The 15,128-nt window shown below is 35.1% G+C and overlaps 1 pseudogene; it reads left to right on the top strand.

The window, feature by feature from the left end:
* Positions 1-6,327: 6,327 nt before the first annotated feature.
* On the top strand, positions 6,328-8,324 carry LOC149264793 (protease Do-like 9 pseudogene; annotated as a pseudogene).
* The last annotated feature ends 6,804 nt before the right edge of the window (positions 8,325-15,128 follow it).

Consider the following 15,128-nt stretch of genomic DNA (forward strand, 5'->3'; position numbering starts at 1 on the left):
GATCTGGCTATGTGGTTCTCATGTCTTCTTCAACTCTTAAATTCTAACATCTATAGTCCTTGGGCTTTGCATTTTTTCCTAGAGTCCACAATGCAATATTAACAACGACCAGTAGCTAAAATGGGCAAAGCCTAGTATTTTTATTCTCAAGGAGGATGGATATTTTGTACTTATTTTCCTTGGTATCTATTATTAAGTGGGTGCTGGTTTGACTTGATTATTCTACATACCTACTTATGTTGTCCATCAACCTACATTTTCTTCTGCTAGTTTATCTGAGTCCAAATGTTTGCTTCCTATAGTATATTTTCCTGATTTTGTAGTTTCATTTCAAGAGAGTGATCTCCCTGAATATAAAATGGAATATTAAAATTTTATTTCTTAATTTCAGTGGCAATGGATGGGGCAGTCATGATACGATAGTTATGGTATGGGAAGTTACTTCGTCTAATAGAATTGTCAATAAGAAGGTCTGAGATGCACAAAATATCCCAGATCGGATTCGGAAAGATCATATTTTATTAGACAACCCTTGCCACATTCTTTGTGGAAATGATTATGTTTTCACTTGCATAGTTGTCTGTGTGGAGCTTGACCTTGTTTTCAGTGGATCTAAAGATTCCAGTTGTATTCTTCATACTTTATGGAATGGTAGGTATGTAAGGTCTATTTATCATCCTATTGGCCCAAACAGTTAATTAACCAAGAACCAAGATTTATATAAATGAAACTGAATGAAACTGAATGTAAGGCACAAGTAAAAAACACAAGATTTTTACATGGTAAAACCTTGACAAGGTGTCAAGGAAACATCCATGAGGCAAGGGATTGTATTTTCTATTAAACCAACAATGATTCTCCTTATTACAATAGTTTGGGCATTCATCATTTTATAGGAGGCTCCTCCGTTACATAACAATTGTTTCATTATAAAACCAACTTGGCAGTAAATACAATTTTACACATATTTACAATTAGTTGTCAAATTTGAACATACTCCACCTCGGAATTTTTTTTCCTAATCCCTTTCCCATGCCCATTCATAATCTCTTCTACAAGCCAAGAGAAGTTAAACACCATCGCAACTTCTCCACTGTAACTGGCTTCGTAAATATGTTTGCACAATTTTCCTGTGTATGGACCTTCTTAAGAGCTACTTTTCCACCATCGATCACATGTCTCAGAAAATGATACCTTACATAAATGTGCTTGGTCTTGTTCTGATAAGTTGGATTTGTAGCCAAGTGAATAACACTTTGACTATCACAGAGCACATTCACTCTCTCCTGCATCCTTCCAATCTCATCAAGTAAACCCTTTAACCAGATTGCTTCTTTACTGGCATTTGAAGCAGCTATATATTATGCTTCGATAGTGGACAACACAACTATTTCTTGAAGCTTTGACATCCAACTAATTGCTCCACCTGCAAGAGTAAAGACAACCTGTAGTAGATCTCCTTTTGTCCAAATCACCTGCATAATCAGCATCTACATATCCACAAACTAATCCTTCACTACCATTAAAGATGATTCAATGGTCACTTGTGCCTCTTAGATATCAAAGCACCCATTTCACTACTTGCCAATGTCCTTCACCTTGATTTGCCATGAACCTACTGACAACTCCAACTGCATGTGAAACATCAGGTCTTGTATATACCATCGCATACATTAAGTTTCCTACAAAATTTGCATATGGTACATGAGACATATACTGCTTTTCTTCATCAGTTATAGGGCTCAAAACCGAAGAAATCTTAAAATGGGAAGCTAATGGAACATTAACAGGTTTCACATTGTTCATACAGAACTTTTCAAGTACTCTTTCCACATACTTCTGTTGTGATAACCAAAGCTTACCATTTTTTTTGTCTTTGTGTATCAGATCCATGCCCAAGATATGTTTTTATGCTCCAAGATCCTTCATATCAAACGCTCTAGAAAGCTGATTCTTTAACTTGTTGATCTCTTCCATGCTTTTTCTTGCAATAAGCATATCGTCAACATACAAAACAAAGATAATGAATATGCCACTGAAACTCTTGAAGTATACACAATGATCATACACACTTAGACTAATAAAGTTTTGGCTCACCATGAAGAAGTCAAACTTCTTCTACCATTTCCTGGGAGACTGCCTTAGGCCATAGAATGATTTCCTAAGCTTGCAAACAAATCTTCTACTGTGAACTTGTACAAAACCTTCTCGTTGTTCCATATATATCTCTCCATCCAAATCACCATGTAGAAAAGTTGTTTTAACATCTAATTGTTCTAACTCAAGGTTGAGTAATGTAATTAGTGCCAACACAGTATGAATAGAAACAAGTTTCACAACTGGTGAAAAAATCTCATGAAAGTCGATACCTTCAACCTGGGAATACTATTTTGCTACCAGTCTCGCCTTATACCTTTGGATACTTCCATCAACTTTCCGTTTTAATTTGAAGACCCATTTGCATCCAACAAGACTTATCCCTTCAGGAAGTTAGTCATTTTCCATTTTTCGCTATCTGTATCATCTATTTCTTCCTAATAACAATAATGTTCCCCATCTTCAGTAATCAAATCAAAAGATGAAGCAGAATCTTCATACCTTTTCAGAGTTTTTCTTTCCCTTGTATACCTTCTTACAGTGATTGGTTGTTGAAGTGGTTCAGAAAATTCAACAGCTTCCTTTGTATCCTCAACGCTTTTTCCTCCGAAAATCTCTCCTTCCTTTCAAATTTCAAAGAAAGTTCTAGCCTCCAACTAAATTTGTTGATTTGGCGATACCTGTTCCTATTCAATTCTTTCAACATTTGATTTTAAAAGAGAAGATTCATCAAATGTTACATCTATGCTAATGACTATATTCCGTGACGTAGGATCCCACAACCTATACCCTTTCACCGCATAGTCATACCCAACAAAGACATAACATTTCAATTTTGGATCTAATTTTAAACGCTGATTTTTGGGAATAAGAGCATACGAATCACAGCCAAATATTCTTAATGTGAATAATCACAAGACTGACCTGATCAAATTTCTTCACGAATTTTACAATTAATTGCTACTGAAGGTGATTTGTTAACTAAATAACAAGTAGTGGACACTGCTTCTACCCACAACTCCTTTTGCAGGTTAGCATTTTTGATCATGCTTCTGGCTCTTTCCATAAGAGTTTGATTCATATGTTCAGCAACACCATTTTACTGAGGAGTATAAACAACAGTTTTGTGTCTAACAATTCCTTCATCCTTACAATATTGTTCAAATTCTAGAGAAGTAAATTCACCACCGTCAATTCTTGAACATTTAATTGATTTGTTGGTTCTTTTTTCTACCATTGCTTTAAATTGTTTAAAGACATTGAATACATTAGCTTTATTTTTCAGCATAAAGACCCAAACTTTATGGGAGAAATCATCAATAAAAGTTAAAAAAATATAGAGCACCTCCATATGATACAATAGGAGATGATGCCCACAGAGCAGAATGAATATAGTCTAAAATTTCTTTACTATTATGACTTCCAGTTTTAAATCTCTGTTTACACTGTTTTCCATACACACAATGTTTACAGAAATCCAACTTCAAGGATTTCAAAACAGGAAGTGATTTACATTTCATCAGTACCTGAAGACCTTTCTCACTCATGTGACCCAATCGTTGATGCCATAGGCGAGTACCTTCTTCTTCTTTCTTTGAAACAATCATTGCTTCACTGATCTGAGTACTTCCTTTGAGTCTGTAAAGATTTCCGACCTTTTCTTCTTTCATAACAACTTGGGCGCCTTTAGAGACTTTTAGCACTCCATTCTGACCTATAAACTTATAACCATCTGAATCTAACACCCCCAAAGAAATCAATTTTTTCTTCAAATCAGATACATGTCTAACACTAGTTAATGTTATAAATGTGTTATCATACATTTTAATCCTAATATTTCCCATCCCAATAGTCTGACATGATACATTATTACCCATAAACATAGAACTACCATTTACATCTTCATCTGAAGTAAATCAATTTCTATGTGCACACATGTGATGAGAAGTACTAGAGTCTAATAGCCAACTTTCAAAATCCTGAGAGACATTACACATAGATCAACTTTCATCTATCATACATAATTCTTCAGCAGATAAAACTTTGTCTATCATACCTAAATCAACCTGATTTGCTTCCTTCTTTGGATTATCAGACTCTTTTCATTTCCAATATTCTTTCTTGAGGTGTCCAATTTTATTGCAGTGTCAACATTTTTCCTTACACTTCTTTCCCTTTCATTTTGATCTAGAAGACCCCCTTGCTTTTTCTCCTCTCTCCTTTGACCGTCCTCTGGCTATCATGGCTTCTGGTGAAATTGTCTCGATACTGGATTTCCTCCATACTTCTTCAGATAAGAGAGCTCCCACAACTGATTTAAATTTCAAAGAATTAGCAGTGCTCAAACTAATTTAAGTTACGAAGTGGTCCCACGACTCAGGCAGAGAACACAAAAAGCTTATAGCTTTGTCTTCTTCCTAAATTTTAACTTCCAAATTTGTCATATAAGTGTATTAAAAAAATTTAAATGTTCTGCAATTTTTGTACCCTCCTTCATCCGAACACTGTACAATTGCCTTTTCAAATAAATTCTATTGTTTAACAACTTTTTCATATATAGATTTTCTAGTTTTTCACATAAACCTGCAATTTTACTCTCTTCAACAATGTTGAAGACAACTTCATCCGCCAGGCATAACCTGATGGTACTGAGAGCTAGGGCATCCAAGTCCTCCCAATTTGAATCTGTCATGCTAGCAAGTTTCTTCTTTGCCTTGTCTAGAGCTTTGTACAACACCTGTTGCACCAAAAAATCCCTAACTTTAGTTTCCATAGAGCAAATTTGTTATTGCCAGTGAATTTCTCCACCTCAAACTTTGCATTCATCATCTTGGCCATTTCTTTCCTCCTAGGTTTCAGTCTGTCAACTAGGGTTTCTTAACAAGAAAATTGGTTTGTCTTCTTCCAACAAGGGTTTTCCAAATTTTCTATCCACAAAATCAATTTCAAAATTCTGTTCCTTAAAAAAAATAATTCTTCAAATTGACTGAAAAATAAATAAAAGAAAAAGAAAAAAATCTACAATAGTTTTATGGAAGAATTCCCTTTAATTTATGTTTCCTTGACAAAAAAAACCTTGTTTTTCAATGAAACCTTTTCTTAAAATATTTCAAAAATCCTGAGACTGCCTCAAATACAAAGAAATTTATGTACTTATTTTTTTAAAACTTCAGATCGTTTGCTCAACATAATTAAAAAAGAAACTGATTTGTTTTCTTCAACTCACAATTTTCCAATATGTCCACTCCAAACAAAAAAACAAGAATTCAATTTTTTTTATAAAAATACCTCTGATGTTCCTTTCCCCTCTGCATTGGACCTCTGATTTTTTTGGCAGAAGCCTCTAAAAAGAACAGTGGGCTAGATAATCAAATTAATCAGCCTCTGTACAGTTTTCTCCCTCACATTCAGCGTCGATCCCTCTTCAAACTCTGGCTAGGGGTGCATGTGTATGGAGATATGTATCATGTGGATTATTATTTTATTTTTTTTACTCCCATCTTTTTCAGGAATTCTCATAGATGTTGGATGTTGTACACTATTGTTTGGCCAGTTTTCACCCTTATTTAAAAACAATCTTGCAGACTAGAGAATCTAGCTAGTAGTCTCTGCAATTGATGTAAATATTAATTCTTTGAAGTCACAAGAAATTTCAAATCTAGCCAAATTGCTACTATTATAATTATTGGATTGTTTATATGAAGTTCTCACCAATCAGAATTGTCCATAATATCTGCATTTTCAATAGACTTTTTAGACAAGGTAAAGTATAAAACTAAAGTGTTGTTCTCCATTGGACTTTAAAGTGCAGATTTTTACTTTATAGGATGCATTGAGTACAAGTCCTGTTACTCATGTAGTTAATTGAATGGAAAAGTTATACTAATGATGTCTATCTATAACTGAAGCCAAAAAGACTGGCATTAATGCATCACACGCAACTAACAAGACCGACATTAATGCAATGCACGCAACTAAAGAGATTTACTCAAAAAATCTAAGTCCATTTATCATAAACGAGAGGCATACGTTTCCCCAAATCAACATATGCCTTCTTTTGTTGCAGTTTACTTGCAAAGAGAACTCATGAAAAATGTTCTCGTTTTCTTTATGATGAATGTAGTGTTCTATGGCATGATGACATTACCATGTGGTCATTTTTTTTTTGCTACCGATCATGAATTTTGAACAAAGCTTTGGTCCCTTTATGATCCTAGCATTGGAAAAACTATGTCCTTGGATCCAAAAACAACGACTGAAGTCCCGGAAGATAGATTTGGACTATATTCTTATGACATTGTGGAACCTAATCTGATTATTCTTGGAGACCATATTGATGCTGCTATAAACTCAGGAAATTCTGGGGAACCTGCTTTCAATGACAATGGCCAATGTGTGGGAATTGCATTTCAATCAATTAAACATGAAGATGTAGAAATTATTGGATATGTTATACCAACTCCGGCTATTACACACTTTATCACAGATTATGAATGCTCGGGAGACTAGACAAAATTTCCCATACTTGGAATAGAATGGCAGAAAATGGAGAATCCTGATTTGCATATTGCAATGGGAATATTGTCTAACTAGAAAGGTATTCATGTAGGAAGGGTAGAACCAATAGCTCCAATAGGTACCTGTTGGCTGGGATAAGCTTGTCGTTTCTATAATATCTGTGGAAACTGGAAAAGTAGTTGCAAGAAATAACAAGGCTCTAGTTCGAAGTGGGAGTTTCCAGTGGTCTGAAGCTGTGTCAGAATCTGTGCACTTTTTGCAAGATGATGTATCAAAAGCTCTCGAGGAAAAACTATTCAAGTTTTTTGTTTCAATGGGATCTTCTCGCTCAGGAATTCTTAGAGAAGCTACAATAAACTTGGGTGACTATTTGAGTTCAAATTTTCTAGTTTCCATTGCTCTGCCACTGAAGAAGTGCAATCATGGAACTATTATGAGTGTCAAAATTCAGTGCCTTAATCGAAGAGTAGGATCTAGAAAGTTTGAACGATGTAAAGAAGGTGCCATTGAATAGGATGATTAGAATTATGTTTCGGATGATATCAATAAGAGATATGAAGGTTCTGATCATATACTCACTGGGAGTGTTGGATCCTCATCTGGAAGTCACTTGGGTTGTAGTTTTCAGCAGACTAAGGATGGAGCTTCTTCACCTGCAACCTCACGGCATAGCTCAGCCTCGACAGGGTTTTTATCATTTGGAAGTAGTATAGAAAATAGCTTACCCAGACGACAAGATTCAACTAGCTCTCGATATGGCAGTGTACCAAATAGGACAGGAAATGGCCAGAATTCGTCTAAATCAAGCCCTTCATCTTTCAATGGAATGGGTACTGGTGCAATGGTTAACCCGCAAAACAGTTGCAGGAGCGATAAACTCAAGGTTCTCAAGGGAGCATAGAAAATGTTAATAGGGGCATGCATCCAACAACTTTTATGAGAGGCAATGACCATTCTAAAGGTTCCTTGGAAGCTACCGAGGCCACAATTCAAGAACTCTGTAAAGAAGCAATGATGTGGGAAAGGTAGAACCAAAAATTCTAGTAGCAAAATTCTTGACATCGTAAGATATTCTTCTGAATTTTGATGGAATTGATATTGCTAATGATGGAACTGTTCCTTTCAGGTGTGGTGAGCGCATAGGTTTTAGCTACATTTTTTCAAAGAAGTACACAGGAGAGCATGTGAAAGTCAAAATTATATGTGATTTTGAGTATCATGAATTTGATATCGAGCTTTCTACTCACAAATGCCTAGTTCTTGCACATATAAAGGGGAAGGCTCCATCTTATTACATCATAGCTAGATTTGTATTTTCAGCTTTTTATGTGCCATACCTTCATTCTGAATATGGAAAGGATTATGACTACGACATTCTAGTAAAACTGTTGGACAAGCTATGGCTTTCTATGGCATGAACAAAATATGAATGGTTGGTGGTGATTTCTTGAGTCCTGGTTGCAGATATAAATATTGGCTGTGAGGATATTGTAAATACATAGGTCCTAGCTTCCAATGGAGTGCATGTAAAAATCTCAGGCATCTTGCAGACATGGTGGAAAACTGTGAGGATGACTTTCTGAGATATGACCTAGAGAATCAATAGATTGTTGTTTTGGCAACAAAAAAAAAAATTGAAGGAAGCAACTCCTGATATTCTTGCAACACATTGCATAGCTTCAAATATATCTGATGATTTGAAAACATGAATCAATTTTATAGAGGTGATGTTCCTTACATTTTGATCTGGTTATTCAAATGAATACTTTTTACTACTTCCACGACATGATAGGAAAGATGTTAGGTTGGGGATATCAAGAGGGTACTACTCTCTTTGGTTTTGGCTATGACCTTCGATAAAGTAACAAGCTTCAAGGTCCAGATTTTGAACCTAAGCTCTGATACCACATGTGAGGACCCAACTATAGGTCCTCTAACTACTACTACACTCATTCAAATAAATTTATCTAATTTTCATAAGGAAAATTTCAAGTTTATAAAAAATCATAAGCATAACATAAACTAATTTAATCTACAACATGTATAACTTGTAACAATTTACAAAACTAAAATAAATGACAGATAATACCTATTCCAATAGCTTAGTTGAGATGCTCTTGAGCTCCATGCTCCTCTTGACTACCCAACTGGATTTGCCTCCTAGCCAACTAGGAAGTAATCCCTAGCCCAACGAACGTCCACATTTTCCCTAGCCCTCTGAGCCCAAGTCCAACTAGATGTAGTGTGTCAAAATTTAACAAACACTCTCCAAATCCAAGTTTGATCTCCCTCCTCTTTCTCCAAATCCCTCCTCCAAAACAAGATCCTCCAAAACAAAACCAAATCAAAACGAAGACCAAGGATCCCCTCTCCTCCCATCATCCTCCCCTTTTATGCCCCCTTCTCTTCTCCACCTCAACCACTTATGATTAATGTCATAACTACCCCCTCATCCTTACATTTGACTTATCTTCTCCCAAGTAAATTTGAGAGGACATTTTGGGGATGAGATATGAATATATAATTTGGTAATTAATTGGAGAGGACCATGCCTTATGCCAAGTAAATTTGAGAGGACATTTTGGGGATGATATATGAATATATAATTTGGTAATTAATTGGAGAGGACCATGCCTTCTCCCAAGTAAATTTGAGAAGACATTTTGGGGATATGGATATTTAAATTGGAATAAATGGAAGGAGGCCATATCCTATCAAAATTTAAATTTGAGGACGTAAGTTGGGAATTGAATAATAACAAAATTTATATCAATAATAAATTTATAGTTTCACCAATGTAGGTATGTACCAATATTTCTTGATAATTATAAGTCAATATTTTAAGGAAATTTAAACACTAGTAAAATTTGCATGATAAGATTAAGTAGGGCGTTACAGAAGGCATGCTAATGGGAGCTGCTAAGAAAATATTCAATGTCATGATAATGTGTTCCTAGATTAGAATTGTTATCTAGATAGGATAAGAAGATAGAGTTAAATCATTTTTTTTGTATTTTTCACTAAAAAAAAGGGATACTTTTAAGATTTACTTATTTACTATTGATAAAAAACAATTAGTTTTTGTTTTATGGTTGGCTCGATCCATGCAATGGATAACTCATGCATCGAACTTGGTCATGGAATTTTTGAGGATGTAAACTTATTTATTTCCATGTAATACAAGGTAGAAGGGGTTGGTTGTTTGGTGAACTAATTGGAGCATAACTGTGTGTGGTGTGATCTATTTTCAATAAATAAAATACTCAGTTCAGAATTTTTCTAGTTATCATTTAGAGATTATTGTGGTACCTTATTTCAAATCTATGTTTCTCTTGTGTACTACTTGCTTTTAACTGATTTTTATTCTATCTATTTTTGAAAGGTGCAATGGAACAACCTTTCTATGATTCATCATGCATGCTCTAGTACAACTATGTTTTACTATTTCATATGCAATGAAATGTATTATGCTTATGTTTATCTCGTTCTTCTAAGTACTCAATCATAAAATTAGTAGACATAATTCTCATCTGCTCTATTACATGTGAATGAGTGTTGTTATATGTTTCATTTCCTAATTTACTGCAACCATGATCAATTCGAAGTATGTACTTGAAAATCCTTTGTCTCGGTAGTTGTTTGATACATGCACTAGTATAATGAGTTAATAATATTTATGGTCACATGCACTAATTTCCTAGATTCCTCCACCAAGATTCCACTAAATTTTACAAATCTTCTTTAGACCTGCTCTCTGTCAAATTATGATCTTTAGAGTCCTCTATCTTTAGATTTGAGTGAGGGAAACCCCTCTGGCTAGAAAGTACTAGTTTCTAGTCCAAAGTCATCTTGTGGTTACCTCTATGGCCCTTTCCTTAGCCTAAAGGGGTTTACTGAGTGTTAACAATTTTGATGCAAAGGAAAGCTCCTACTTATTATTACATCTGATCTTTTGGAGGCTCCAACCGACAAGAAGTTGTTACCTCAATTTTCTGCAAGATGCAACTGCAAGGAAGCTCCAACTCCCATGTGTTTTATGTATGTTACAACACACAGGAGGTTCCTACCTCAACATGCTCCAACCTGATGTTTATCAAGCCACTACTTGAAAGGAGACTACCATCTCTTGATGCAAACAAGAAATAATTATGTGTTGGTTTACGTGGTCATCAATTATGCATATCTCCAACTTCATTTCTACATCTTCTTTCCTTCAAATCTATTTCACATAAGCTTTATATGTGCCGGGTAACTAATGCATAATAGCTCAATCAACTCTCACACATTATCCCACTCTCTAACCTCTCAATGCCTTCCAAAATCACATATTTTATAAAGATAGTTTGCTGGTTGTTTGTATCCCACATAGGAATATGAAGTGAATAGGCTTGACTCTTTTCCTTCCACTCATTCATTTCCAAACTCTTAATATCTTGAATATTAGAACACAAAAATAAATAATCCATCGAATATTAATTGCAGCCACATGTAATGATTAAATGCATCAACCTAATGTCAACGTCAAATAACAATATTTATCATTAATCCATCACAACAATATTTGCAACATATTTTCCCTTTCCTTGTAGTCTTGCCTTTGCATCAAACCAACTCGGCTCAACCAACAATTTCACATTACAACAAATCCTTCAATATATCAATCTTTGTAACATTATCAAAACATTTCAATGTATCACAACTCCTCCTTCTTCTTCTGCTCCTTTGCATTGTTGATCTTATTCATTTTTTTGTTTCTCCTTTACCTGTTGTTGCTCCTTCATTGTTCTTTGTTGCTACTCCTTTGCCTTTATTGCTCCTTCATTGTTCCTTGTTGTTTCTCCTTTCCCTATTGCTCCTCTTTCATTGTTCCTTGCTACTGCTCCTTTGAATTTCATCTTTTGTTTCTTTGTTGCCTCTTCACTACACTTTTGCCTTATTTTCCTTATTGTTGCTCCTACATACCTTTTTGCTCATTTTCTTGTTGTTCCTTGTTTTTCTCCTTTTCCATCAATGACAATATTGCCAACAATCTCACCCCTTGGCATTGATGGAAACATATTCGCCCCACCCTTGCCCCCCCACCCACCCCCCTTTCATTCTGAGAAGTGTCTTCCTTCCTCTGATTACCTCCCCCTTTGACATCAATGGAAAGAGGGTTACAAATGTCTTGTATATTGTAAAAGAGTCCTCAGTCTAGCTGTCATCATTGCATTAATGCTTTATAACCTACAATGTCTTGTTCTACATAAACAATGTTGACACTACAATTGAATTAATTCCACTCCAGATGGCTTATTAGGGTTTCTCTAGATTGAATGAATGTTGCTCCATAAACATTGCTCCAAATAAGCTTCAGAAAATTTTAACATTGTAAGATATTGTTGTGAGAACACTCTGAAAGCAAGAATATTGTTGAGAGAACACTTTGCATACTATTGCAAGAACTCATTGAATAAGCACATTATAGAGCACATTGCAAGAATACATCATAACACCATAAGAAAGAACAATATCACCAAAAGAACATTGAAATATGAACATGAACATTTTTCCCTACATTCCATGCTTACAATTCTTTTTCTATGCATATAATCATCAATTCTTGTAGATAAACTTATATAGAGATCTACGCAAAAGCCTTCCCTACTTCTAGTGTAAACCTAATTTTGAGCATATGAGAAGTTCAAATAATAAAGAAAATCTTTCTATTGATAAGCCATGAATCTCATTTAAAGCGTATTGGTGAGGGATCTAGAAATAAACGACTTTCAACATAGAAGGCACTTGGCATTTTGTTTTTTGTTTTCCAGAAAGAAAGAAGCAATGGTGACCATACAATGCAACCATCTCCAGAATAAAGAGCCAAATTTTTTCATGTCTATGTGAATAATCACACAAATTTCCAAAATATATTACGATCCCTAGTTATTTTGGTTTTCTTTGTGTTATTCATCTTTCTTGTATAACAAATATTTCTTCAACACTTTCTAGCACCAAGGTTATCTTCAATTTCAGTAAATGGTCCTTCGGCCATTCAAATAAATTGTGTTATACTTCAGCAACTGAAACACCATCCTTATCTAATGATAGTACAATAGTAGTTTCATTTATGAATTTAGCAAGATTATGCCCACGAGTTCTTTGAATACAATATTAATCTCTAATAATATGTATAGCTTGGTTAATAAACACAATGTATTCAACTCATCATCTGCTAAATTTGCCTCATAATGCACAAAAAGGATTTCGACCCACTGATAAATGAAAATTGACCCTTTATTGAGAAGAACTCAGTCAGGATAGTAGAGAGGAAGCTTGGTTGATAAAATTGAAGGAATCTCAACTTCCATGGCTGGAAATTTGACTCCTTCAAACCAAAACAAGCATTGGTATCAACGTTCAAATCTTGGATTTAATGTGCATTCAAATAGTTGCATCTAGTATATTATAATGCAACAAGGATATTCAAACGAGTCAGTTTGCTTATCATATTGGCACATATTATATGTAGTGTGTGGTGACCGACAGTAAAATATTCATTGGCTAAGTTAAATTCATTAGCAATATATTCATTTGCGCTATAAGGGAAGAAGGCATTGTGGCTAAACCAATTATCTGAGTCATAGCTTATAACATCTTGGTGACAACGACTTTACCCTTGGCACGACAATCATGATAGCATGGTAATGGATGAGTGTAACAACATAGGCCGACTAGTCGAATGAGATGCATAACCAAACATCTATCAAACTAGAATCTCCTTATAAGGGTACTTCGACATTCAAATGACGCATGAGCATATTAAATGATTCTGCAACTACCAATCCCAGCATTCACAGGGCTTCCACGAATTTCTGCATAGACTCTTTCCACAATGGTCACGAAACATGGATGCTATCAGCTTGGTGGAGGGAATGTGTTCTCCACTTTTTGGGCCAATACAACTTTAAACTTCTGCATGACATGTTTTGACTTCCGCCAGAATGCAATCAAGCATTCTTTCACAGACCATCTCATATGGTTGGCTTGCTACAAATCCTGACACGAGGGCCTTATAAAAGAATGACTCATGGGATCACCGCTTTTATGAACAACCAGGCATCAAAAACTTGTGCTCACAAAAATTGTGTAATTCTTCTTCTTCACGATGGCCATATTCAGGCGTTATAATAGGATCAATATAATGAAAAAACTCATAAAACAAAAGCCCAAATGAAGCCATAACACTCTGCCCACAGGAGGCATGCCAAAAAGTACAAAAATTCTAAATGAAGCTACAAAATATCATTGACATGTAATTATGACCTGAATAAGACGTCCTACCATAAAACATTATCTTGCACCACTCAATTTGATTTATGGGCACATGTAATGCCCCACCATTCACGAGGAGAATGGTTTTTCAGGTTACAGTTACTGATTGGTCTCACTCAATCTCCCTTTTTTCTTCTTTAATAGAAATGAAGCATGCAAGAGAAATAGTCAGAGCTAATGGAAAGACACCCAATAATTTCATCATAAATCTCGTATGAGTCATGGTGCCTGATAAAATAATTTTTTAACTTCACAGTAACAAAAATTACGTATAGATAGAGTGCACCAATAGTCATGTTTTTTCGACATCAATCCTTAACCTCATTTTTAAGCCAGGCCATGGAGTCTCAAGCATATCAATTCATATCATTGCAGCATAGGTATATCAATTAATACTAATTCATGGATGTTGCTTCAACAACCATTTCCTTGGTTTGACATCTACTATCACCTGTTCCTGCATGATGGGGATAGTGAAAATTACATAATGCATACCCTGGAATTGTCATAAGGCTTTAGAATCGGTAGGTAGAGTAACATTCAACTTTTCAACTTTCCTTCAATGCCCATCACGCATACTTTGCAATCGATAGAATCCTCTCATCCATTTCCTTGGCATAATAGTCCACTTGTTCGCATTGCAATTCTATCATTGTACACTCAAATCTGCACTATCATTGCACTATCATTTCATTATCATACCTCTAAGGCATCTGTCATACGGTCACACCTCTCAGACTATTATTTATGGCACATTTGATTACATATTTTCGTTGTCATTGATAGTATTGGTTCATTGTATAGTCTGACATTAACGTTCCACATTCATAATGTTCCATAATGATCCAACCTAATTAACTAAGCTCTTCATGATCATGACAAGGCTTCTAGAACAACCTCTATTGTTAGGATTCCAATAATGTATAAAATGCACTTTCATGAGATTTTCTATTTATTCTCTTGCGCATCTTACACATTGTAAATAATTGCAGTTTATGCTCCATGGTATGATGGAAATATATATATTTTTGAATAATGAATGCTTGGAATAGGTTTTTTTTTCATTCATATTCATTTTCATTCTGGTTGTCACTCTCATTGTCTCAGCGAGGTTGTTGGAATAGCATGACAACACCATCATGATTATCATAGTGCACCCATGTAGGTGACTATTCAACTCCCATTGCTCTCCAATCATG

Source organism: Pinus tabuliformis, chromosome 6 (genome assembly GCF_031772625.1).
Source record: "Pinus tabuliformis cultivar Carrire ecotype Pingquan chromosome 6, CPIR1, whole genome shotgun sequence".
Lineage (NCBI taxonomy): Eukaryota > Viridiplantae > Streptophyta > Pinopsida > Pinales > Pinaceae > Pinus > Pinus tabuliformis.